This window comes from Artemia sp. Qi Xiang Cuo, chromosome 21 (assembly GCF_049724085.1).
Source record: "Artemia sp. Qi Xiang Cuo chromosome 21, ASM4972408v1, whole genome shotgun sequence".
Classification (NCBI taxonomy): Eukaryota; Metazoa; Arthropoda; class Branchiopoda; order Anostraca; family Artemiidae; genus Artemia; species Artemia sp. Qi Xiang Cuo.
Genome location: NC_142814.1, coordinates 21,686,263 through 21,698,352, shown reverse-complemented (window position 1 = coordinate 21,698,352; position 12,090 = coordinate 21,686,263). Strand labels below are relative to the sequence as shown.

The following is a 12,090-nucleotide window of genomic DNA, read 5'->3' as shown; positions in this document are numbered from 1 at the left end:
CAAAGATAACGGGTGCATGTTTATTTTATCATTTTTTTTTCCAGGGATGATCGTATCGAAATAATGAAGTTTGACCGTTTGTCCCATTTTTTAAGAACGGTTACTGAAACACAGATCTGGTTTTAGGGGGCGTGCGGTTTCAAAATTTCCTTTTATTAGCCTAATCACTTGGCCGACTGGCAAAATTCATTCAACAAAATCCGGTCACTTGCAGATATGACATTGGTTAACCATGTTCGATCAATCCTATGGCTATGATCAATCCCATGCTGACCAATCCTATGGATATGATCGCATTTGTGGCTCTGCAGCTGTGGCCCATGGGGACAAGTTGATACAAACTTTCAAGGGGCATTAGCACTTAAGGTTTAATTTATGTTTCTTCAACAACCCCAGCAATTGATTTTATACAGAATGTAATCATTTCAAATAAAATTGCAATCAATTACTTAAACCTAGCCATAAAACTTTTGTTATTTTTCTGAAGACTACCAACGATTTTTGAAGGTTTTTTCCCCTGAAAACAAAAAATTTGACTGAATATTAAACAACCATTTTTTCACGCCATTAACAGCAAAGAAACAATAGCACTCAGCTTGGTCGTCCAAACCGCAAAAGGTAATCAAAGTGACAATTTAGGTGGGCCAGCGTTTCACAAAGACTTAACAAAAACTAAAATGCAAACGGAGTATTTGACCTTCATATGTCGTCAATTCTTGTGTCGTTATTATTCAACTTTAATAAGGCTCGGAAATTGTAATGTATTCCTAATAAATTTCAAAAATAAGCGCACATTAAAATTGGTATTTAAGCTCGAAAAACTTACAAAAAAGGGGGCTTTAGTGTTTAAAAATGACATTAGTGAATCAATTCACATTAAGATTTTGGGCTCCGTAGCGGTAAAATATTTGTGTTTTAATATCTGAAACGCCAATTGTTACATATCAAGCTAGTTATTTTTATTACACCAAGACAGGTACTTACGTATTATAGCGACCACACTGTTGTTCAAATATTAAATTTTCATTATATTTCGGTATATTTCATTAGAATTAACCTAACTTCACTTATTGGGTGTGGTCGCTATAATATGTAAGAACCCCAATAAAACTTGAAACAAAAGTGTTTCACCAAAAAAAGTGTTTCAATGTATTACCAAAGTAAGACCATAACAGTAAACTAAAATAGGTCTTCGCCCCCTGACCGACTCCAAAAGCTCAAAATTTTATAAATTTGCTATAAGTTCCCTATGGCATGTAATTCACTCATCTTTGCTTATTATTTCGAACCCCCCCCCTTCTTTCCCCAATATAAATTTGTATGTATGTGAATGAGTAAGGACCTTAATATTGACGAAGAGCACGAGACTAATGACGTTTTACTAATAAAAACAAAAACACAATAAATGCATGAATTAAATTTAGTAATCCCACTTCATTGCATAGAAATAAATTAGGCTGTCTAGTAAGGAGGATTTAACATCAAGCAACAAAAAGACAAGAACAATACTAAATATAACTTCGTTACAAATAATCTATTTTATTCGATGCGTTATATCGATATACTACTACAGACAGTATATCGATACATTATATTCAAGTACTTCACTTCTAGGGTCCTATGGACCCTCCCCCAAAAGGAGAAAATAGGAAAACAGCGGAAATGGCCGAAATAATGGAAGCATTGTTCTCAAAAAGCAACATTTTCATAGCAGGATATTTTGTAGCCCCCTTAAGCGATACTTTGGCGCTCCACATGATTTCGACTCCGCGCATTTAAAAATATTGCCATACACATACAAAAGAAGCCTTCGGACCCAGATCCTCATAAAATATCAAAATTTTTCTGTATTTTCTCGAAAATTCAACCACCAGTTCATTGTTGTTCATATTAATTTACCCTCCTTCCAATTTAGACGAAATTCCAGGATACAAGCCAGGCCCGGTACCCATCTAGAAATTTGTTTTGAAACACCTAATTATTTAGAAGAGGGTATAATTTGTTCAAGACATTAAACAATTAAACTATGCTGTAATTTACGTACTGATGTGATGATGAAAGAGCCTCAACCTCCAAAACCCATTAGAGCATAAAGGGACAGGGGAAACCTTTTATGAATTTGAAAAAAGATCTAGAACTTCAGTCATTCAAATGTCCTAAAATCTTCACAATCTGGAGTCTCGAAAATAGTTGTACACAATTCGAAATTATATAAAGGCTTGACAAATTTTTAAACTGATTTTAATCTCCACATTTTTTATATCATAATTTCATAGCTAAAAAAAAAATTACTGCTAGCTTTCCATATATTTTAACAATTCAAAAAAAGCAGTTAAAACATCAAACTAGACAGCATCGTTAAGACACAAAAATATTTAAATCAAAAGACGCTATACAAAAAAGTAGCAGGCTAGCAGCCTTTTATTAACCTCGTTAGTTAACTCAAAATGTTAAATATTTAAGTCAGCCTACACTTGAATATAGGCCTACCTGATGTGTGTACAGAAAGGAAGGCAAATATCTTTTCAGTGAACTGACACGCGGCATTGAAGAGATAGAGAGAAATAGCGAAACATCACATTACCATTTACGCTTTATCAAACACACCGGCAAAAAGTTAATATCATTAGAGTACTAGTTCAATTTCAAAAGGACACCTCTTTCACTCCCTTCTACACAAAAACCCCTTGGTTATTTTGTCCGATTTTGGCAAAAACCTGCTCTAATTCACTATTAAGTACTGGCACAATTTGCTTTCGATATTCCAGTCACGAAATGAAGGCGTCCTCCATTTCTTCAGCCGAACACTCTCCAGTGATATTGACCAATGAGAGAACAGATTCAGACTTGCGGCTCGTGTCGTGGATTTGTGAGACATGAGAGTTGGTGATCAAAGAGGCAAATTAACGAAATTGAGGCTGCTAGAAGCCCAAACAATTTGCTAACATATTGACAATTTTAGCTACGGCACATGGAAGTTTTCGACTTGATTACGTGGAGAGCTAGAGTAACGAGAGGAACGAAGCTTTTGCAGTTGTTAGTGTACATGGACTAATCTTCGGCTTCTGCATAAGAGGTACCGAACAAGATGATTAATTTAAGTATGGTCCCAAGCTTAAAATACAAACATCATATCATATCACATCATATCGTAGCGATAATTCAAAATTCGGCATGTCGAAAGACAACGCGTTCTCAGAAGTATAAAAACTGAAAACGATTTTCAGGTTATGGATATTTTTACTCATACATTCAGCATTAAGTAAACTGCCTTTCGCTATCAAACGAAAATTATTAATAATAAATGGAGAGACAAACCATCGGCCTACTGCGATTTTCATTTGATAAATAAATTACAACCAGCTGTTGAAATATTGAGTGTTTTAGTATAATAGACGAAGAATCGCACCACCTCTTTTGACCTGTGATCATCACCCCGTGACAAATATTGAGATTTTATAATTTTGCATAGTTTCTGGCAGTTCTTAGTGGACCAAAGACTGTTCACAATAGAATTGCGATTGACGTCAGAAACATTAGCGAACACCATCCTTTCAATATAATCGTCGCTTTTCATAGGCAGCGCAATAGCGCTGCCCAAGTAAAGAGTGATATGGCTTCCATGTATATTTTTCTCCAGGCAACTTTCTATGGAAGGAACGGTCCTACTTCTTTGGGGGCTCATTTGATTGGAAGTTGAAAGTTCTAGTGCCCTTTTTAAGAATCCAAAATAACTTAAGTGTGACAAACCCCTTTCCCATGTCCTTTTAACTACCCACCCCCTGACCCCCAAAGACATCTGATCAAAAATTAGTGGTCATTTTATTCAAAACAGTCAAAGGGCCCAAAAAATAAACCCACGGGGATGGCATGACCCCCACAGCCTCTGAGACAAGTGATGTAAGTTATGCAAGTTGCCCATTGTTTACACATGGTTTTTATAATCGAAAACGGGGACATGTTTATCCTAGGTGTTCAAAAAGGCGAAGAGTATCAAGTTGAAACTTCCACGGATTGTTGAGGGGGGTTTCAAGCTACATCAAAATACAGTACCCCTTTGAATCCTTGAATGACTCCTAGACTTCTTAAAAGCTGGAAAAAAATAATCTTTGGAAGGCTTACAGGTCCTCTAAGCCATCTTCGCGCGATTCTCGACTTCAACTTTTAAAAGCTTATAGAAGAGTTTACAATTCCCTTTGCCGGAGGGCCAAATTTGAACTATGCTGAAAACCTTTTTTATTTAGTTTGTTTTAATTTGTCATAACATCAACAACCTGACAACAGCCAAAAACGATTTCTCCATGCTAAGCAAGGTTTAAAAATAAGAGTTGTGCTACAATCAACAAAGTAAGAGTTTGTCAAAACATCAACAACAATAATAATAAAAAAAAGAAGAAAATCACTAAAACTACTAAGATTAAAAAAAAAGAACTAATAAAAGCAAACTGATTGGTTCATACATAATGATATTTTCTTTTGTTATTTATTTATTAATGTCATAAAAAAGGAAAATTTTAAAAATACATTTTGTTTTCAGCAAAGCGCAAATGATGCCCTGGCCTTTAGCCCTTAGGGGCGTTAGTCCTACTCCTGTCTGAGGTAATTTAAGTTAGTTTTAACTTTGACCTGATTATTCATTGTAAATTCCTGTCCGTTTCGGATCTCATTTATCCTTTGATGATTACCTTTGCTCGTCTTTGGTTTAATATAGCTCTTTATTATCTTTGCAAAATTTCTTTAATTCTTTTTGGAAAGGTGGTTTAATTAATTTCAAGTAAAACCTAGGTCACAAACGTGTCTTTTTGCAAAATTTCAAACCGGGTGGATCAGTGCATGTAAAGTTTCTTGTATTTGAAAATTATGTTTGCAATTTAGATTAGAAAGTTAACTACTACAATTGAAACGGTCACTTTTAAAACCAAAAGCGACAACAATTCAATTCAAAATTACTAAAGTGAATTTCGGACAAATTTTTAAATAGCAAAACTGTTTTAAGTCCTGGTATCTTGTTCCAGATTTCCAATTTTAACCAGATTCATTATTGTCTGTATATAAAAATCAATCCATGATAAATGTGTAATTGCAAAATTATCGCCACTACTGAGAGGCATGCAAGTTCACTTTTTTGCAACCTTTATAACACCGTGAATTACTTGATAATGGGGACAAAGAAAAGGATAGAAGTTCGTTATGCTCACTAAATTTGACCGGTTTCTTTTTTTTATTAGAGATATCAAAATGATATCTCATTTGCATTAAGCTAACTCAATTTGCGAAAAGGTATTCCATTTGCACAACTCTGCTCTGATTGAATTGCCGCCGACAATTACTAAAGTGAATTTCGGACAAATTTTTAAATAGCAAAACTGTTTTAAGTCCTGGTATCTTGTTCCAGATTTCCAATTTTAACCAGATTCATTATTGTCTGTATATAAAAATCAATCCATGATAAATGTGTAATTGCAAAATTATCGCCACTACTGAGAGGCATGCAAGTTCACTTTTTTGCAACCTTTATAACACCGTGAATTACTTGATAATGGAGACAAAGAAAAGGATATAAGTTCGTTATGCTCACTAAATTTGACCGGTTTCTTTTTTTTTGTGGCGGAACTATGCCAGTTTATACCGTGACTGCAAGATGATGTGTAGGAGGGAATTCAGTAATCAAAGAACAGTATGAACTAGAAGAAAAAGCAGATGTTAAATTATAAGGAACAGAACAATTGATGTAAAATATGATTGACACTCTTCGACATGCCTAACAGAAGCAAAACGACTTGGACAAGTCGAATGACGAAGTAGGTTGAACAAAAGAAATTATTTCCAGCTATTCTAGATGTCAATCTTTGTCCCAAGAATGACATGTATCTTAATAGTTCTACAAGGGATAGTTGCAAACTAAAAAAGAGGTCTGGCAGAAATGTCTCAAAACTCTTCATTTTCCCATTTAAAAAACTGGCAGAAATCTTATTCAGCCGGAATGATCACCTGATTGTATTCATTCCTCAAGACACAAGCTTGACCCTGATCTTTCAAGGAAAGGTCTGTGAGACCTATTTCGAATCTAGTTTGCTCGCTAGTCTATTTCGGAAGCTAAAAGCTAAGTTAGCGATTGCAATTTCTTATAACCTAATGCCACAAAAATTTCTTTCTTCAGGCTTCAAAAAAAAAAAAAAAAATTAAAATCCAGTCTTGGGACATAAATACGAGTTATTTTCGAACCATCAGGCGTGCTTTTTGGAATAATACTCCAATCCATCCTACTTAAGATCTCAAGTATTTATATTTATGTGAATCTAAAAACACACACAGGATGGGTGTAGTAGGACTGTGTACCCCTCCCCCCCAAAAATGTTGAAATCATTTTCCAGCTTTTACTGCTCCCACAAATTTGCCCCCCCCCTTCTCAAATAGATTCCCGATATCGTGTCGGAGAACAATATTAAAACTGATGTTATTCAATAACTTTAACTGAGGATTTCATAACCCATGTCTGTCATTTCTTCCCGTTCTTCTCCATATTGTTTCTAGTCCTTTTAACACTTGATAAATTTAAATGACCTTAGCAGCAGGTCTTTAGAAAGAAAACTGAGCAGCTCAGAAATAACCCAAATAATCACCACTGATGATTATTTGGGTTATTTTTTTTACCAATTGCGGCTTGATGCACTGATGTTCATATTATTTATGTTTGTTCAGTATTTGGAGCCTAAAAAAAGAAACATGTCGCGTACCTACAGAGCAGTGTATAATTGAGTTTTTCAATTATATTTTCTAATTGAGTCTTTCTCGTTTTGTGTAATTTGTTCTAAGAGCTGATTTAGATCTTAGCTCCAGCTTTCGTCACTAAAAACCACATGTATAACTCCTAAGTTTATGTGTATTGCTTTTTTTTGCTTATTGCTCCGTCTTTTCCTTTTTTGTATGACGGGTTTTCCAATAAATAATAATAATAAACCTACGGCGGTGCATTCTTACACTTCCTAGGATTTTTGCGTCGAAGAATTAGCTTGTCTTTGATATTTCAGACGTTCTTACAATAAGACATTTTGAGTACAAAAACACAGCCAAAAAAAAATTAGAAGCAAGTTTGCTAATCCAAACTAACGTGTACTTCAATACATCTTCAATACTCGAGCACAAAAGCAAAGTCAAAAACGCCAAAAGTTTTAGATAGTTGATACTTCAAAATCAAACGTCAAATTAGTTAAAAAAGAAAAAAAATTGCTAGAAATAAAGACTAAATCTAGTACTTAAAACGAGCACGAACTGGCTTAAATAAAATACTAAACAATGAACAAAAATTACTAAGGATACTAAAAGGAACAGATTGCTACTTACTCTTTATTAAAATAAAATTAGTCTCAAGAGTTAAAAAAAAACTGTCAAAACTATAAATTATACTCAGTGAAGATCGATATTCATTAAATGTCAAACCTAATGCAGGCTGAAAACTGTGTTTTATTTTTTTTAATGTTACTGAAATGTCATGTTTGTAATTAGTGACATGAAGCCCTTGAACACCAGCTAAGGGACAAAGCAAAGGCCAAATTTGAAATAAGTACTACCGTGTTTTGGATTTAAATTTAATGTTAGCCTCTGGTTTTCGATCAACTAGCTCAGAAATCCTTTGGCGGAAAGTGGAAGCCATTTATGAAAGGGGACAACCAGGGTCATATTCAGGATTTTGTTTTAGAGGAGGGGAGGGGGGTGAAAATAAAATTTGCTTGGAAAAGGTGGTTTAAGTTCTTTTTTGCCTGCAATTTTAAGATCAATTTACAAGTCGAAGAAATATTTTTCAGTTTTCAGCAGAAACAGTCTTTTCAGCTACATTTTTAAGTCCAATTTATGAGTCAGAGAAATTTTTTTGGGGGAGGGGTCTTGAAATAAATTCATTTATAAGGAAGAAAATATTTCTGAAAATTAATCGCATGTATTTAAACAAAAGATAAATAAGTTGATTGTCACAACTAGTCCGATACCGAAACAATTATTGCTGGAAGTTAAATTCTACAAGCTAAACTATACTGTTCTTCCTCTTTCAAAGCATTAGAAGTAGTACGACTAAGGGCAAGGAATATAAAAAGAATGATCATGGGAGTGGTGGTAGGAATAGCCATAATAGCACAGGTTGTGGTAGGAATACTCCTAGTCTGAAGTCGTGTTGGGAACAGTCGTATTAGGAAGGATTGGTCTAGGAGTGATGATAGAATTAGTCGTGGTACGAGTAGGAGTTGTAGTTGTGCTAAGAAAAGACGTGGTTATTCTTGACTTGGTGAAAATAAAACTTTATTGGGGAAAATATTTACTTACAGTGTTTTGGTTTTGGAATTCTATACTACAATATTATTTGCGAAATATGTAGGTTACTTACCGAATTTGGATTTCTACATTGAAAATAAGCCACAGATACTTAATTAACAAGTCAAGAAGTCCTTACATGCCAACTTCGGAGAAAACAAACACTAAGATTTATTCATAATTAATTAATCATTCAATGAATACATTCTTCTTAGCCCCCAAAGGCTCCTAGCCGAGCATTTCGATTTTCGAAATGTTTCAGAGACATAAAATACCAACCTCTTAGGAAATGAAATCCTATTTGGGAACTATTTGCTGTATGTTTTGGTTTATAACAGTTATATTTTAATAGTATTTTAATGATTTAAACTTCTTGTGAAACCGGCCCAATTTCGGACCCTTTAGACCTTAAGATTAAAATTCCAACAAAGACTGATTCAGATCCAAGTTATCCCTAACATGCGAGGATCTCATACATTTGGATCGAAGGTGGTTTCTTCTAAAAACTTGCTGGGTCAATAAATCAAATATGAAATGCATTAAAGGGGCAAGAAAAAAAAAGTTGGCAAGTATGATAATTATGGCATTATGGTTATTTCATTTAGTAAGTTTTATCATTTAAATCGTTTTAATAACTTGTATCGTTTTCATTTCTTTCTTGAAATTTTCATATTTTTGATATATGGCCAATAGCCTAGGGCTTTTTTCCAATCGATGACTTACTATGATCATCTGTTCTATATGATGAGGTCGGAGATATAAATTAACTAAATATAAATTTAAAGAATTCTACTGAGCAGCAAATAATACAAATAGCCTCAGAAATCTTTATATATCAGGATTAGTAAAAGTCAGCGAAATATGTAAAATGTGTATTTTTATTAGATAAAGGCTGTGCACACGATGCAGTCTAAATATGTCTGAAAAAAAATATGGCAGAAACTATTACGGTGACTATAATATCTCTTTGCCGTATTTTCCATTTATTTCCTAAATATATACTTGGCTTCTAAGTATTGTTGAATACTACCAAAATGGTTTCGTTAATAAAGGGGTTTTAGATAAAGGGGTGTGCTCGTAACGCCGTTCTGAGTAGTTTTTTTTACTCTGAAGAAGAATAATGAGTAGCGATATAACGATAGATCAACTGCATTGTCAAGTTACTACAATTTAGTAAACAGAAGAGAGTTTTCATATACAATAACATTCATAATCTTTTGCTTCGATCCGCTCGTTTGGAAAATTGACAAGAGGAAAAGAAACGGGTAATTTGAGGTAGTTCAAACGGCTGTTGAGGGTGGAGATACCATGCATCAAAATGGTATGTCAGTGCAAGCATCAACGCCTTTTCATTTACACAATATCGCAATACCGCAGATTAAACAGCAATTAATATTTTAGCGTGCAAGACACAAAAATAGGTACTTTCCCATTATGCGGAAACCTCTAAAAGGTCAAGTTTGGTTAATGCTAATGAGATAAAACAAAATAGGATGAATATGTAATAGTTTATAGACAAATTTAAAAACCGAATAGAAATTAACACGTATATATGGGGGTTCGCCCTCTTTTCCATATCTCGTTCTTTACGCTAAAGTTTGACTTTTTTTAATGACTCCTGAATCACAAAGACCACTTAATTAGAATAATAAGCTATTTTATAAGTTGTAAAAAAATTAGCGTAAAGAGTGAGGCATAAAAAAGGGGGGACCCTCCTCATATACGTAGTAATTTCTGTTCGTTTTAAGTCTTAATGTTGCTCCTTACTTTCAATTGAAAAAACTTGTTTTTTTTTTAAATTTAATTTCTGATCGTTTTTTTTAAATAATGCTGGGAAATCCGGTTCCCTCTTCATGAAATATTCCCTTCCCAATGAAAATTTCCTCCATGGGAAGACCCTCCCACGGACCCCCCCCCCCACCAGAAGAATCCCCCTGAAAGCGTCTCTATACCTCTCAATAACCAATACTATATGTAAACAATGGGCAAAGTTCATAACTTGCAGCCCTTCCCCCGGGGACTCTGGGGGGTCAAGTCATCCTCAATGACATTGTTATTAGATTTTCCGACTAGGCTGAAATAATGTGCATATCAAAATGTTTATCAGGTGACTTTGAGGAAAAAATAAGCGTGGGAGGGGGGCTAGCTGCCCTCCAGTATTTTTGGTCATTTAAAAAGGACACTAGATTTTTTTATTTCGGATCAAATGGGCCCTCTTCCGATCTTCCACGATCACCCCCAGAAAAAAAAAAAAAAAAAAAAAAAAACAAATTAACACGCATCTATGATATTTATTGTGGCAAAAATTTAAAATTCCACTTTTTCGTATATAGGAGCTTTAAACGTCCACGGTAGGGTTCTATGATATGCAGAATCTGATGATGTTAATTTCATTAAGATTATTCAGTGTTTTGGGGGTGTTTCCTGCCTTTTTGAAAAATTGGGCAAATTTTCTCTGGCTCGTAAGTTCTGATGGGTACCATTAAATTTCATGAATTTTATATATTTTGAATAAACATCAAAATTCGATTCTTCGATCCGTTGATTTTGAATTGAAGTTATCAAGTATTTTGCGGAATAGGTTGCATAGGTTGCATCAAGACGCTGGGCAATTGTAGACAGAGAAAAGCCAAGACAGATAGTCCAAGTAATTGAGAGGCAAATGTTTAAATGGCTGGGGCACGGGTAAATGGCAGGAGTATGCATGACTCTCTTATTGGACACATACTTGTCAGGTTAGTTTTTGGAAAGGCATGCCTGCCTAGAGTCTTAGACATGCTGATCAAGAATTTAAAAAAGAGGCAAACAAGGCACACCCGCCTATGGTCTTAAGAAGGTTGACCAAGAATTTAAAATCTAAAGAAATAAGCGTGGGAGGGGGGCTAGCTGCCTTCCAGTATTTTTGGTCATTTAAAAAGGACACTAGATTTTTTTATTTCGGATCAAATGGGGCCTCTTCCGATCTTCCACGATCACCCCGAGAAAAAAAAAAAAAAAAAAGAACAATTAACACGCATCTATGATCTTTCTTGTGGCAAAAATGTAAAATTCCACATTTTTGTACATAGGAGCTTGAAACCTCTACGGTAGGGTTCTCTGATATGCTGAATCTGATGATGTTAATTTCATTAAGATTATTCAGTGTTTTGGGGGTGTTTCCTGCCTTTTTGAAAAATTGGGCAAATTTTCTCTGGCTCGTAAGTTCTGATGGGTACCATTAAATTTCATGAATTTTATATATTTTAAATAAACATCAAAATTCGATTCTTTTGATGTATCTATTGTTAGCAAGACTCTGTTTCTTAGATTTTAAGTTACTATTGAGCCGCATCGCTCCTTACTTACAGTTCGTTACCACGAACTGTTTGACGAAGTCGCAAGTTTTGCTTTTAATTGTCCGCCGGATCTTGCCCCTGATGTGGTGAGTTATGCGGCGCGTATCCGTCGCTTGTTCTGTTACAGGTAAGCATTACAAAACTGCTTTTGGCTATCCTGTATATTGCCGTGGCTTTGCCTCATGTGCTGTTCCTAGCACAATTTTGGAATCTTCTGACAGTCCTGGATACAAAAGGAATTAGAAAACTGTTTTTTAAATTTGCTAAGTTCGTTCTTCAACTCCATGTTTGGTCTCGAAACCGTTTCCTAAGACAAAATATTTAATTGCTGACCCTATTCTTAATGTTGATGACCTGGCCTCTAACCTGAGTAGTAAAAAGATGAACCCTGGATGGGTGTCCTTTTTTGATTTCTTTGTAGTATGTGTTACGTATTTTTATGTATAATGTT

At 34.7% G+C, this 12,090-nt stretch overlaps 1 protein-coding gene across 3 annotated transcripts in view; it reads right to left on the bottom strand.

The window, feature by feature from the left end:
* Positions 1 to 12,090, bottom strand: part of CenG1A (Centaurin gamma 1A) — a 273,686-nt gene that overhangs the window by 200,775 nt on the left and 60,821 nt on the right. For 2 of the 3 annotated variants that reach the window (XM_089107128.1, XM_089107129.1), the window contains exon 1: positions 2,585 to 2,709. The exons of the other annotated variant lie outside the window; for it this stretch is intronic. The gene's annotated coding sequence lies outside the window, so the exon portion shown is untranslated. Of the gene's footprint in view, positions 1 to 2,584; positions 2,710 to 12,090 lie in introns of those variants that run through there. 3 annotated transcript variants of the gene reach the window in all.